At 41.4% G+C, this 14,654-nt stretch overlaps 2 long non-coding RNA genes across 2 annotated transcripts in view; both read left to right on the top strand.

Moving 5' to 3' along the window:
- LOC105730004 (uncharacterized) overlaps nt 1-14,654 on the top strand; it is a 173,969-nt gene that overhangs the window by 140,255 nt on the left and 19,060 nt on the right. The window lies entirely within an intron of this gene.
- Nucleotides 294-5,516, top strand: LOC135268873 (uncharacterized). Its single transcript, XR_010337225.1, has 2 exons — nt 294-4,827; nt 4,921-5,516. It is a non-coding gene; the product is annotated as an uncharacterized LOC135268873 (long non-coding RNA).

Here is a 14,654-nt window from a genome sequence, read left to right as displayed (position 1 = left end):
ATTTATCTATAGAGTTTGAAATCATTCCATTTTTAAAAAGATAGGTTTTTTGGTAAAAATGCTAAAATAAAAAATCATATTGGTTAAAAATTCAGGCAATATGTAACAATCCAAAAAAGTTAGAGAAAGGCAAAAACTAAATTTCACCATATGACAGCTTATTAATGTTTGTCTACATCATTTTAGATCTTGTTTATGCAAATATGTAAATAAGACTTTTTGTATATTGCAGTGCTTATGGAGAAATGAATGAATAAATGAATGGGTGGTGAAGAGAGAGTAATAAGTGTAAGGCCGGCTGCCTCGCTGAAGAGCCAAATGGACACACTTATCTCTCTGTGCTGGCTCCCCACACCTGCTCCTATCTGGTTTCTCCATGCAGGCTCCACACGCCCACTCCTGCATTCCTCACTCAACCCTTTCAAAATTTAAAAAGGCCACGGAAGATTTGTCCAATGGCAGTTTAACATTAACCTCCCCAGCCAGTCAGCCTACCAATGAAACTGTCTGCTCTTTGTTTCCCTAACAATCAATCAAATCTTCTTACCAATGAAATTGTCTGCTCTTTGTTTCCCAATGACCAATCAACTACCTCCACTTCTTATAAAACCCCACGCCCTGAGAAGCCCATTGCGACTTCTCTGGCCCCTTCCCGGACCACAGAACCTCGCCCGGGAGCTGAATAAATTGGATTCTCATTTTTTTACACTGGCCTCAGTTTCCTCATTTTAACTCAGCAATATACCTTACAGCTGGTGCCGAAACCCGGGAGGGGTTGTGAGACCCCCTCCTAAAGGGGAAACCGACTCCTCCACCTGAAGCTGGACCAGGGAGCCACTCCGCCGCAAGGTAAGACTTCTGTTACCCATAGCCTCTCCCGCTGCTTGACTCCGGACTCCCTGTCTGTAACCGCGGCCGCGTCAGGGACTCCTCTCTGCCGTGGGCCCAGGGCCCCGGCTCTGTTCAGCTGAGGGCCCAGGGCTCCAGCTCCGCCTCGAGGACCTGAGTGTAGAGGAGACGTCCCTACGCTCTTGTCTTCCCCCCGTAAGGGGTCTGCGGAGGGTCAGGAACCTGAGGGAGACGTCCCCTTCTTCCTGAACCCTCTCCGGTGTCCGGTAGTGTCGTCCGGGACGCCTACCGGTCATCTCTGCGGCAGCGGGAGAGACTCGGGTAACCAGAAGCCCTGTTTACTCCTCCAGGCCCTTAAGGCCTGGGTTAGACCTTGGCTCCTAACCCCAAAACTCGCCCTTTGGCAAGTCAGCTCCCGTTTAAATATTTTCAGTTTCCTCTTTCTGTTTCTCCTTCTGTTCCTGAGTGAGTGTGTGAGTGAGTTTTTTCCCTTCCAGTAAAATTGTATCCTGCTTTGCAGGTTTTATAAGTTTACAAATTCTTGTATTCTTGTTCTCTATTGCTAATAACTGTAAGTTTCTACAGTGAAGGTCATAAAAAATGCCCAAGCAGGCAGGACTCTAGCTTTCTAAACACTGTATCAAAAAGAAATAGATAAGGCCTGTGCTAAAATCCTTGAGCTACACAGATAGCAAACATCTGGGTCACATAGCAACTATCACATGTAAGCCTAAGTTAAGTACCTATTACTGCTTAATGAATTGCCTTTGTTCTATGCCTGCAAACTTGTTTTAGTGCCACTGTGTACTTCATGTATAAAAAGCCAAGCCCTGTCTTTGTTAAGCGCTTAATATTAAAATGCTAATCTGCTAAGCCGGTAGCCACCTTAATAAAATCCTCCTGTTTCACAAAAAAAAAAAAAAAGAAAAAGAAAAAGAAAAAGAAAAAATCATGGGTAACCAAAAATCCCACCCAAACCCTAAGTCACCACTGGAATGCATAGTTCTAAACCTACCCAAGCTGGGCCTCTCTATAAAAAACAAAAGGCTACTCTTCCTCTCCACCGTAGCCTGGCCACAGTATCCGCTAAACAACCAGTCCAAGTGGCCTCCAGAGGGCACACTTAACTTTAATGTCCTCACTAATTTAAACAATTTTTGCCAAAGGAACAGCAAGTAGGCCGAGGTTCCCTACATCCAAGCATTCTAGTATAAAATATGAAAAACTCCCACACGAGACCTGGTAAACTTAGCATTTAAACTTTTTAATGGCCGAGAGGAAAAGGCTAAAGCCGTTCCCCAGGCTCATTTACAGCAACAGGTAAGCCTCCAAACCCAAGCTTTCGTAGCAGCCCTAAGGCCGGCAGCATGCCCAGCATCTGGTGGAGAAAACTCCTCAAAGTTCCTCCAAAAAGGTCCCCTAGAACCCACCCAGACTGCTTCAAAGGTCCCTCCAGGCCCTGCTTCAAATGTGGCCAAGAGGGACACTGGGCCCGGCAGTGCCCCTGTCCACGTCCACCTCCCGGACCCTGTCCAATCTGCAAATAAACTGGACACTAGAAGGTAGACTGCCCATTCTGGACTATAGGCTCACCCCCTGCATCTCCATGTGAGGGGCAGGCCAGTCCAAAGGATGCAGTCCCTTCACTTGAACTCCTTGGCCTCATGAATAATTAACGCAACCCGGACTCGAAGACCCCCATCACCCTTGCTGAGCCCAGGGCGCTACGAAGAGCGGGTAAGTCCATTTCCTTCTTAATGGACATGGGGGTTTCCTATTCTGTATTGCCTTCCTATTCAGAGCCTAGTACACCTTCCCAGGTCTCGGTTGTGGGAATTAACAGGAAGCCCTCCTGTCCCAACCAGACCCATCCTCTAACTTGTTACCTGGAGGGACATCCATTCACCCCTTTTCTCACTCTTTTCTAATCATACCCTCATGCCCAGTTCCCCTATTAAAATATTCTCCAAACTGTGGGGGCCACTCTCCAACTTACTGGCCCCCATACTCAAACCCATCACCCACTCGCCTCTTACTGCCCCTCCTAACTGACCCTATGCCCGGGCTCAACCCCTTATCTCAACCCCCTATCCCTCCTAATATAGTTAATCCCTTAGTATGGAATATCTCTAAGCCTGTAGTGGCCAGACATCACACGCCAGTTAAAATACTTCTTAAAAATGCTACCAACTTTCCCTCACGTCCTCAGTTTCCCATCTCAAAAACCCACCGCCAGGGCCTAAAGCCTATTATCACCTAACTCCTGGCACAGGGACTCCTTATTCCTACCAGTTCCCCTTGCAACACTCCTATCTTGCCAGTCCAAAAGCCGTGCGGCTTTCACCTGGTTCAGGACCTGCGCCTTATCAATGAGGCAGTAATTCCCCTCCACCCTGTAGTTCCCAATCCATACACACTATTATCGAACATTCCCTCCACTACTTCTCATTTTACAGTCCTTAACCTCAAGAATGCTTTCTTTACCATTCCTCTTCACCCTAAGTCCTATTTCCTCTTTGCCTTTACTTAGACCAATCCAGACACTAACCTCTCACAGCAGTTAACCTGGACGGTCCTGCCCCAGGGCTTTAGAGACAGCCCTCACATATTTAAACAAGCATTAGCAGCTAACCTAACCTCTTGCCCCCCCTCAGCCTAGTCTCCTCTTACAGTACGTGGACAACCTGCTGCTTTGCAGCCCTTCCCTCTCCATGTCACGACAGCATACTGACGCTCTCTTTAATTTCCTTGGGTCTAGGGAATACCGGATTTCCCCCTCCAAAGCACAGCTGTTGGTCACCTCAGTAATCTATTTAAGTATTCACCTTACTCCCCAAACTAAGGGCTTAAAAACAGTCAAAAGGCACTACTTGCACTGCAGCCCCCCAAAACAGCTAACAAAATCCTCTCCTTTCTAAAATTTGTGGGATTTTTCATCACTAAATTCCTAACTTCGCTACTCTAGCTAAGCCCTTGTATGCGGCAGCCAAAAATACCCCCAGGGAACATGGCTAATATTCCAGTCCTATACCTGCATTGTCCCTAAAGTTATAAAACAACTTAGCTCTGTAAGCCATACAATCCTAAAAATAAAGCCACCCTAACTAACCAAATCAAACCCTCAAATAACACCTCTCATCCTTTCTCCTAGTTAACTCTAGTACAGCAGGGAGCCAACATGTTAAACTTAATCAAAACCGTAAACTTCACTCACTGCTTTTTATGTGCCTCTCTTAACACCTCCCCTTTAGCCGCAGTTCCCCTCCAAACGGGATTCACCCTATCACAAAAGTCCACAAGACCTGAAACCACTTTAATGGGAATCCCCTTGTTTAAAATACACTCCCACTCTCTTTCTTTATGTTATGGGACACCTACCAACCATAGCCTTAAGTGCAACACCACAGTAAATATAAACTCTTCCTTTCATGTGCCTCAAGGGGGGTACTTTTAGTGTAATGGAACCCTAACCAAAATTATCAAAACCTCCTCCCCATTCCCCTGTGTGCCCGTCACCCTAGTCCCACAACTAGAGGTGTATAGGCAAGCTAAATTTCCATCCCTCCTTCCATCTTCCCCTCAGGGCCGAAACAAACGAGCTGTCTTCCTCCCCATAGTAGTTGGCCTCTCCCTAGCCTCCTCTTTAGCAGCTGCTAGAATTGGAGGCAAAGCCTTAGGCTACAGTATCACTTCAGCTGCTCAACTAGAAAACAAACTCCATGTGGCCATTGAAACATCAGCTGCCTCTCTGGCCTCTCTTCAGCAACAAATTACGTCACTAGCCCAGGTAACTCTCCAAAACCGACGGGCCCTAGACCTACTAACGGCGGAGAAAGGAGGTACCTGTCTGTTTCTCCAGGAACAGTGTTGCTATTACATCAATGAAACAGGCCTAGTAGAAGAAAATGTCAATACTCTCTATCGCCTCAAGGAAAACCTCCGAAGAACACCAAGTGCGGCAAACTTTCCTCTTAACTGGTGGCAATCTCCCATATTCACCTGGCTAGCTCCTGTTGTCATTCCCCTAATTGTGGTTTGTCTTCTACTAATGCTGGTCACATTCTTTCTTAGGTTTTTACAAGCTCGCATAAAAGAAATTTCCAGGGTGGCAATAAATCAAATGCTACTTCACCCCTACGTCCAACTCCCAACTGAGGCACCGGCCAACTGACCCCCTCCGACTCCGCCCCTGTTCAGCAGGAAGTAGCCAGAAAGAAGCGACGTCCTATATCATCAAAAAGGTCGGAATGTAAGGCCGGCTGCCTCGCTGAAGAGCCAAATGGACACACTTATCTCTCTGTGCTGGCTCCCCACACCTGCTCCTATCTGGTTTCTCCATGCAGGCTCCACACGCCCACTCCTGCATTCCTCACTCAACCCTTTCAAAATTTAAAAAGGCCGCGGAAGATTTGTCCAATGGCAGTTTAACATTAACCTCCCCAGCCAGTCAGCCTACCAATGAAACTGTCTGCTCTTTGTTTCCCTAACAATCAATCAAATCTTCTTACCAATGAAATTGTCTGCTCTTTGTTTCCCAATGACCAATCAACTACCTCCACTTCTTATAAAACCCCACGCCCTGAGAAGCCCATTGCGACTTCTCTGGCCCCTTCCCGGACCACAGAACCTCGCCCGGGAGCTGAATAAATTGGATTCTCATTTTTTTACACTGGCCTCAGTTTCCTCATTTTAACTCAGCAATATACCTTACAATAAGGATAAAATAAATAAGTGATGAGAGAGTTAGAAACACAAAGAGATAATCAGACAAAAATGGAATCATTCTAAATGATTTTGAAAGTTTCATGGTAAACTTGGTTTAACTTAAATTTAACAATTAAGACATTGCAGAGAGGATGAAGTAATTGCTAACTGCAAATGGTTCTTTACCACAAGATAAAACTTTCTTAAAGTACCCTCTAAATTTAATAAAGATGTGAATTAAAACAGCAAGAGGTAGTCCCCTTATTTTTACTAATACTACATGATTCATGATTAGATCATATCTGTTCACCAGTGAGAGACATTGCTGATTTGGGCAAAAGAGATGAAAATACTGAAAATCAGACTTTGAACTGCTTACCTGTGTCTCAGGTGTATGCTTTGTCTTCCTGGCACATAAGAAGTGTTGAAAGAATTTCTTAGCATGAATCAGTGAATTAACTTCTGGAGGGTGGAGGGAGGAGACTATTGTAAGCGCTACTTAGTTTTGCTGAACTGAACTGTTTACACTTCAACTGACCTCTAGAGCGTATTTACCTTAGGGGAAATATTGCTATCGCTACTTACTAACATGATATGTTGGGCAAAAAACCTTAGAATCTAGGATTTTTATCTTCTTTCTGCTATTTTATACACATTTGACCTTCGGTCAATCAACTTGCTAGGTGAAAATTTCTCCAACTTCAAAATTAGGATATTGGGAGTACTAAATTGTATAATTGACTCTAGATCAATGTCTGGAATGTAAAAATATTCAATAACTATCATTTTAAAAAACTGTTAGGGGTGATATAAACAAGCATATATCTTTATTTTTTGATCTGTGAAATTCTTTTAGATAAAGTTCTATTATATTTGAAACTGTAGGCTCCATTCTCCATGGGATTTGAATTATGAACTAGGTAAGCATCATAAATACTGCCAACTAAAATTGATTAAGTTCTCTCTCCATATTGAGGATCAAAAGAGTTAGGCAAAACCTTGGGATCCTACAACTAGTAATTATGTTTTAGAGTAGTTTAATACAAGGAATTCATTATTTGAACGTTATGTGGAACATTTATAGGCAAATTCCCTCTGGCTATACTGGCATTTTACAAATATATTGGCAAATGTCAGCAATTTGCATGTTTGAAATATCTTCTTTGATTTAGAATTTCAAATAGTTTGGTTATGAAATTATACTCCCCACATTCTGCAAAGACTTGGCATAAATGGTTTTGAATATGATTAACAGTTAATGTAGGCAAAGCTTATATTTTCTGATCAGAGAAGCTGTGGATACGTAAACATAGGCATATGTAAATGTAAATGGAAGGTGTCAAGAGATTCTGTTTCCCCTGGAAGCATGGTTTCTAAGTATCACATCTCTATGCGTTATCAAATCTCCCTATAAATCCAAAGGAGTCCAATGCTTGTTATAAGAGTAGAGAGGACTAAGTAGTACAGTGGGTCACAAGACAGAAGAGAGAGGAAACAGAAGGTTACTAAATAGCTAGGGTGTATCAGGGCTTGGTTCTTCACCTTTATGATTTTGAGCAATCTTCATCAAAGTACTACAAATTTCTCTAGAATGCAGACAAGGAAAGAGAGCCTTGAAAAAATTAATAACTTTCCCAGATGCAAGAGACCAGTAGTTCCTGGGATTGAATTAGCACTCAAGTCTTTTGACTCCTAATCCTAATTTTGTCTGAAACATACATTGTGTATATTTCATTGATGCAGAAAAAGTTTCATAATCATTCTGAATTCATTTTTAAGTCTTTAAAACATTTATGTCACATAGACCCATTATATTAAAAATTTTAAATTTGCTTTTTTGGAAAAATAAAATAAAAAATTATAATCATTTAAAATCAAGACAATACACAAAAGTGTTTTTCCTACTATACTGTTCTGACTCTATAATTAAAAATGCTTCAGTCAGGTGCAGTTGATCACATTTGTAATCCCAACCCTTTGGGAGGCCAAGGCAGGTGGATCACAAGGTCAGAAGTTCGAGACCAGCCTGGCCAACATGGTGAAACTCTGTCTCTACAAAAATACAAAAATTAGCCAGGTACAGTGGTGGGCTCCTATAATCCCAGCTGTAAGGCCGGCTGCCTCGCTGAAGAGCCAAATGGACACACTTATCTCTCTCTATGCTAGCTCCCCACCCACACTCCTATCAGGTCTCTCTATGCTGACTCCCCACACCCGCTCCTATCTGGCCTCTCTGTGCTGGCTCCCCACACCCGCTCCTATCTGGTCTCTCCATGCAGGCTCCACACGCCCACTCCTGCATTCCTCACTCAACCCCTTCAAAATTTAAAAAGCCCGCCAAAGATTTGTCCAACGGCAGTTTAACATTGACCTCCCCAGCCAGTCAGCCTACCAATGAAACTGTCTGCTCTTTGTTTCCCTAACAATCAATCAAACCTCCTCACCAATGAACCTGTCTGCTCTTTGTTTTCTCAGCCCCGCCTGACTACCAATGGCAACTCACCCCATCAGCATCTCAACTCCCCCTGACCAATGAAACTGTCTGCTCTTTGTTTCCCTAACAATCAATCAAATCTCCTTACCAATGAAATTGTCTGATCTTTGTTTCCCCAATGACCAATCAACTACCTCCACTTCTTATAAAATCCCATGCCCTGAGAAGCCCATTGCGACTTCTCTGGCCCCTTCCTGGACCACAGAACCTCACCTGAGAGCTGAATAAATTGGCATCTCATTTTTTCTCACTGGCCTCAGTTTCCTCATTTCAACTCAGCAATATACCTTACACCAGCTACTTGGGAGCCTGAGGCAGGAGAATCACCTGAACACAGGAGGCAGAGATTGCAGTGAGCCGAGATCATGCTACTGCACTCTAGCCTGGGTGACAGAACAAGACTCCATCTCAAAATAATAATAATAATAATAATGCTTCTCAAATGTTCTTTGGCTATCTCTCATGATAAACAATTACGAAAATAAACAACCAAATGTATTTTACCATAGTCAATAATTTGTGAAATCAGAATTCAATTTTGTATATAGCTGATTGTAAAGTTCATTATATGTTACTTATCCACACTTCCTTTTAGATTTAAATACTGTATATTAGCCCCATAAAACTAAAGAATCTATTCTTGTGTTCTTTGTTGTATATCCAGTACCTAGGACAGTGTTTAACATGCAGTTGTTGTTCAGGCAAATGCATATTAAATAGATGTAAACCATTGAAGATATGGCATCTAGGGGTCCCATCTGGGAATTCTAGGAATTCTTTCTCTCTCTCTCTCTCTCTCTCTCTCTCTTATTCCATCGTAGCTCTATCCCATTGCCTACCTGCCCACAAGCCCTAATTGGTTCAGAACATGGAGAGCAGAAGGAGTGATATTTAGGCTGTCCCCAGAATCCAAACCCAAGTGAAACAATAAGTAACAGGAAGAGGGAGCCTATCATCAAAACAGAAACTTGCATACTTGTAACACTGGAATTGAGAATGTCCCTTAGAGCAATGGCTGTAGTTCGCCTTGCTAATTTTTCTTTATCTTCAGATCCAGAATGCTGGGTTTCCTCTCTAGGAAAGTAGGTCTGAAGCCTCTTGAAAGATGTTCACTGCATCAATTAGCAGGAAAAGAGATGAGATTATTTGATGCAGTAGGCTTGAAAAGACAAATAAGTAATCCCCTTAATTTAAACTAAGTAGGGTGAACAGATTTTTAAGTGTACAGATTTGGGCTTATAGGTAGGCAGACAAAGTGAAAGATAGAAAGAGATAAGACAACAGCAGCTGGAAAAGACAGTCTGGAAATATATCTCTGTCAAAATAGCCTAAAAATAGTGCAATAATCTTCTTAGGGGATCTGATACCTGAGACAGGATTCAAGATAATTCAGAAATGAATAATCAAATAGCAATCAATTTAAATGAATAGTATAGAATTAGCTGGCAAAAGGAAAATTTATGTATTAAATCGTGTTATTGAGAAGATTTTTCCATAATAAGTTATTCATATGGTTTAGCTCTGTGTCCCCATCCAAATCTCATGTTGATTTCTGACCCTGAGTGTTGGAGTTGGTGTCTAGTGGGAAGTGATTGGATTATGGGGGTGGTTTCTAATGGTTTAGCAATATCCCCCTAGTGCTGTTTGAGTAAGTTTTCACATCTAGTGGTTTAAAAATAAGTATAATTTTCCCCTTCATTCTCTCTCTCTCTCTCTCCCCCCTCTTTCACCTGCTCAGCCATTTGAAAATGCACCAGCTTCCTCTTCACCTTTCAGCATGATTGTAAGTTTCCAAAAGCTTCCCCTCACATGTTTCCTGTACAGTCTGTAGAACCATGAGCTAATAAAATCTTCTATTTATAAGTTACCCGGTTTTAGGTGGTTCTTTATAGCAAATAAAGATAATAAAATAATACAGATAATTAATGCTATAGAAGTAGGGCATTGCTACAAAAATACCTGAAATGTGATCACAACTTTGGAACTGGATAATGGGCAGAGGTTAGAGCAGTTTGGAGGGCTCAAAGGAAGACAGGAAGATGAGGGGAGGTTTCAAACTTACGAGAGACTTGTTGAATGATTTTGACCAAAATGCTGATAGTGATGTGTGCAATGAAGTCCAGGATGAGGTGGTCTCAGATGGAGATGAGGAACTTACTGGGAACTGGAGTAAAGGTCACTCTTGCTGTGCTTTGGTAAAGAGACTGGTGGTTTTTTGCTCCTGCCCTAGAGATGTGTGGAACTTTGAACTTGAGAGAGATGATTTGGGGTATCTGGTGGAAGAAATGTCTAAGCAGCAAAGTATGGAAGATGTAACCTTGCTGCTTCTAACAGCATACACTCATATATATGAATGAAAAGATTATCTGAAACTGAAACTTATATTTTAAAAAGAAGCAGAACATAAAAGATTGGAAAATTTGCTGCCTGTCCATGTAGTAGAAAAAAAAATTCCATTTTCTAAGAAGAAATTCATACAGCTGCAGAAATATGCATAAGTAAACAGGAGCTGAATGTTAATAGCCACAACAATGGGGAAAATGCCTCTAAGGTATTTCAGACCTATGCAGCAGCCCCTCCCATTACAGGCCCAGAGATCTAAGAGAGAAAGATTGTTTTGTGGGTTAGGCCTAGGGGCCTGCTGCTCTGTGCAGCCTTGGGACGTGGCACCCTGCATCCCAGTCACTCCAACTTGAGCCATAGCTAAAAGGCACAAAAAATTCAGATCAGGCAATTTCTTTAGAGGGTACAAGCCCAAGCCTTGGTGGCTTCCATGTGGTGTTGGGTCAGTGGGTCCAAAGAAGGCAAGAGTTGAGGCTTGGAAGCCTCCACCTAGATTTCAGAGGCTCTATGGGAATGCCTGGATGTCTAGGCAGAAGTCTGTTTCAGGGATTGAGCCCTAATCTCTACTAGGGCAGTGTGAATGGAACATGTGGTGTTGAAAACCGCCCCCCAGAGTCCCCACTGGGTCACTTTCTAGTGAAGCTGTGAAAAGAGGGCCACCATCCTCCACATCTCAGAATTATAGCTCCACCAACAGCTTGTACTGTGTACCTGGAAAAGCTGCAGGCACTCCACACCAGCCTATGAAAGCAGCTGCAAGGGCTGTACCCTGCAGAGCCACAGGAGAAGAGTAGTTCAAGTCTTCAGAGGCATTATGCTTGCATCAGTGTGGCCAGGATGTGAGACATGAAGTCAAAGAAGATTATTTTGGAACTTAAAGATTTAATGTCTACCCTGCTAGTTTTGGGACTTAATGGGACCTATAGATCCTTTGTTTTGGCAGATTTATCCCTCTTGGAATGGGTCTATTAACCTAGTCCCCATACATCATACATATCTTGGAAGTAACTAACTTGCTTTTTTATATATATATATATATTTCACAGGCTCATAGGTAGAAGGGATTTGCCTTGTCTCAGATGAGACTTTGGATTTGGACTTTTGAATTAATGCTGGAATGAGTTAAGACTTTGGGAGACTGTTGAGAAGGCATGTCCTCCAAGGGATCACAACTCCTCACCAGCAAGGGAACAAAACTGGATGGAGAATGAGTCTGATGAATTGACAGAAGCAGGCTTCAGAAGGTGGGTAATAAGAAAGTTCTCTGAGCTAAAGGAACATATTCTAACCCAATGCAAAGAAACTAAGAACCTTGAAAAAAGGTTAGATGAAATGCTAACTAGAATAATCAGCTTAGAGAAGAACATAAATGACTTGATAGAGCTGAGAAACACAGCACAAGAACTTTGTGAAGCATACACAAATTTCAAAGCCAAACTGATTAAGCAGAAGAAAGGATATCAGAGATTGAAGATCAACTCAATGAAATAAAATGAGAAGGCAAGATTAGAGGCAAAAGAACAAAAAGGAATGAACAAAGACTCCAAGAAATATGGGATTATATGAAAAGACCTAATCTACATTTGATCTGTGTACCTGAATGTGACGGGGAGAATGAATCCAAGCTGGAAAACAGTCTTCAGGATATTATGCAGGAGAACTTCCCCAGCCTAGCAGGGAAGGCCAATATTAAATCCAGGAAATACAGAGAACACCACAAAGATATTCCTTAAGAAGAGCAACCCCAAGGCACATAATCATCAGATTCATCAGTGTTGAAATGAAGGAAAAATTGCTAAAGGCAGCCAGAGAGAAAGGTCGGGTTACCCACAAAGGGAAGCACATCAGACTCACAGTGACTCTCTTGGCAGAAACCCTACAAGCCAAAAGAGAGTGGGGGCCAATATTCAACATACTTAAAGAAAAGAACTTTGAACCCAGAATTTCATATCCAGCCAAATTAAGCTTTATAAGTGAAGGAGAAATAAAATCCTTTATAGACAAGCAATTGCTGAGACATTTAGTCACCACCAGGCCTGCCTTATAAGAGCTCCTGAAAGAAACACTAAACACGGAAAGGAATAACCAGTACCAGTCACTCCAAAAACATACCAAATGGTAAAGACCATCGACACAATGAAGAAACTGTGCCAATTAATGGGCAAAACAAACAGTTATTATCAAAATGGCAGGATCGAATTCACACATAACAATATTAACCTTAAATGTAAATGGGCTAAATGCCCCAACCAAAAGACACAGACTGCAAACTACATAAAGAGTCAAGACCTATCAGTGTGCTGTATTCAGGAGACCCACCTCATGTACAAAGACACATATAAACTCAAAATAATGGGATGGAGGATGATTTACCAAGCAAATGGAGAGCAAAAAAAAAAAAACAGGGTTTCCACTTTAAACCAACAAAAATCAAAAGAGACAAAGAAGGGCATTATATAATGGTAAAGGGATCAATGCAAAAAGAAGAGGTAACTATCCTAAATATATATGCACCGAATACAGGAGCATCCAGATACATGAATCAAATTTTTAATAATCTACAAAAAGACTTAGACTTCCATACAGTAACAGTGGGAGACTTTAACACTCCACTGTCAATATTAGACAGATCAATGAGACAGAAAATTAACAAGGATATCCAAGACTTGAACTCACATCTGGATCAAGTGGACTTAATAGAACATCTACAGAACTCTCCACCACAAATCCACAGAATATAGATTCTTCTAAGCACCACATCACATTTACTCTAAAATTGACCACATAATTGGAAGTAAATCACTCCTCAGCAAATGCATAAGAATGGAAATCATAACAGTCTCTCAGACCACAGGGCAATCAAATTAGAACTCAGGATTAAGAAACTCACTCAAAACCGCACATAGACTTGGAGACTTTGACTAGCTTATAAATAATGAAATGAAGGCAGAAATAAAGATGTTCTTCGAAACCATTGAGAATTAAGACACAATGTACCCGAATCTCTGGGACACACATAAAACAGTATCTACAGGGAAATTTATAGCACTAAATGCCCACATGAGAACCAAGGAAAGATCTAAAGTCGACACCCTATCATCACAATTAAAAGAACTAGAGAAGTAAGATAAAACAAATTCAAAAGGTAGCAGAAGACAAGAAATAACCAAGATCAGAGAAGACCTGAAGGAGATAGAGACACAAAAAACTCTTCAAAAAAATAAGTAAATCCAGGAGCTGGTTTTTTGAAAAGATAAATAAAATAGATAGACCTCTAGCCAGACTAATATAAAAGAGAGAAGAATCTAGTAGATGCAATAAAAAATGATAAAGAAGATATCACCACCAATTCCACAGAAATACAAACTACCATCAGAGATTACTACAAACAACTCTATGCACATAATCCAGTAAATGTAGAAGAAATGGATTAATTCCTGGGCACTTACACCCTCCCAAGTCTAACCCAGGAAGAAGTTGAATCCCTGAATAGACCAATAATAAGGTCTGAAGTTGAGGCAGCAATTAATAGCCTACCAACCAAAAAAAGTCCAGGTCCAGATGAGTTCATAGCCAAATTCTACCAGACATACAAAGAGGAGCAATACCATTACTTCTGAAACTTTTCCAAACAATACAAAAAGAGGGAATCCTCCCTAACTCATTTTATGAGACCAACATCATCCTGATACCAAAACCTGGCAGAGACACAACTAAAAAAGAAAATTTCAGGCCAATATCCATGATGAACATCATTGCAAATATCTCCAATAAAATACTGGCAAACCAAATGGAACAGCGCATCAAAAATCTTATCCACCACCATCAGGTAGGTTTCATCCTGGGGATGCAAGTCTGGTTCAACATACATAAATCTATAAACGTAATCCATCACATAAACAGAACAGAAGACAAAAACCACATGATTATCTTAATAGATGCAGAGAAGGCCTTTGACAAAATTCAACAGCACTTTATGCTAAAAACTCTCAATAAACTAGGTATCAATGGATTGTATCTCAAAATAATAAAAGCTATTTACAACAAACCCACAGTGAATATCATCCTGAGTGGGCAAAAACTGGAAGCATTCCCTTTGAAAACTGGCACTAGCCAAGGATGCCCTCTTTCACCACTCCTATTCAATATAGTATTGGAAGTTCCAGCCAGAGTAATCGGTCAAGGAAAAGAAATAAAGGGTATTCAATTAGGAAAGGAGCAAGTCAAATTGTCTCTATTTGCAGATGACATGATCGTATATTTA

This window comes from Aotus nancymaae, unplaced genomic scaffold, assembly GCF_030222135.1.
Source record: "Aotus nancymaae isolate 86718 unplaced genomic scaffold, 86718_ANA_hifiasm-v0.15.2.pri h1tg000046l, whole genome shotgun sequence".
Classification (NCBI taxonomy): domain Eukaryota; kingdom Metazoa; phylum Chordata; class Mammalia; order Primates; family Aotidae; genus Aotus; species Aotus nancymaae.
This window is presented reverse-complemented; position numbering and strand designations above follow the sequence as displayed.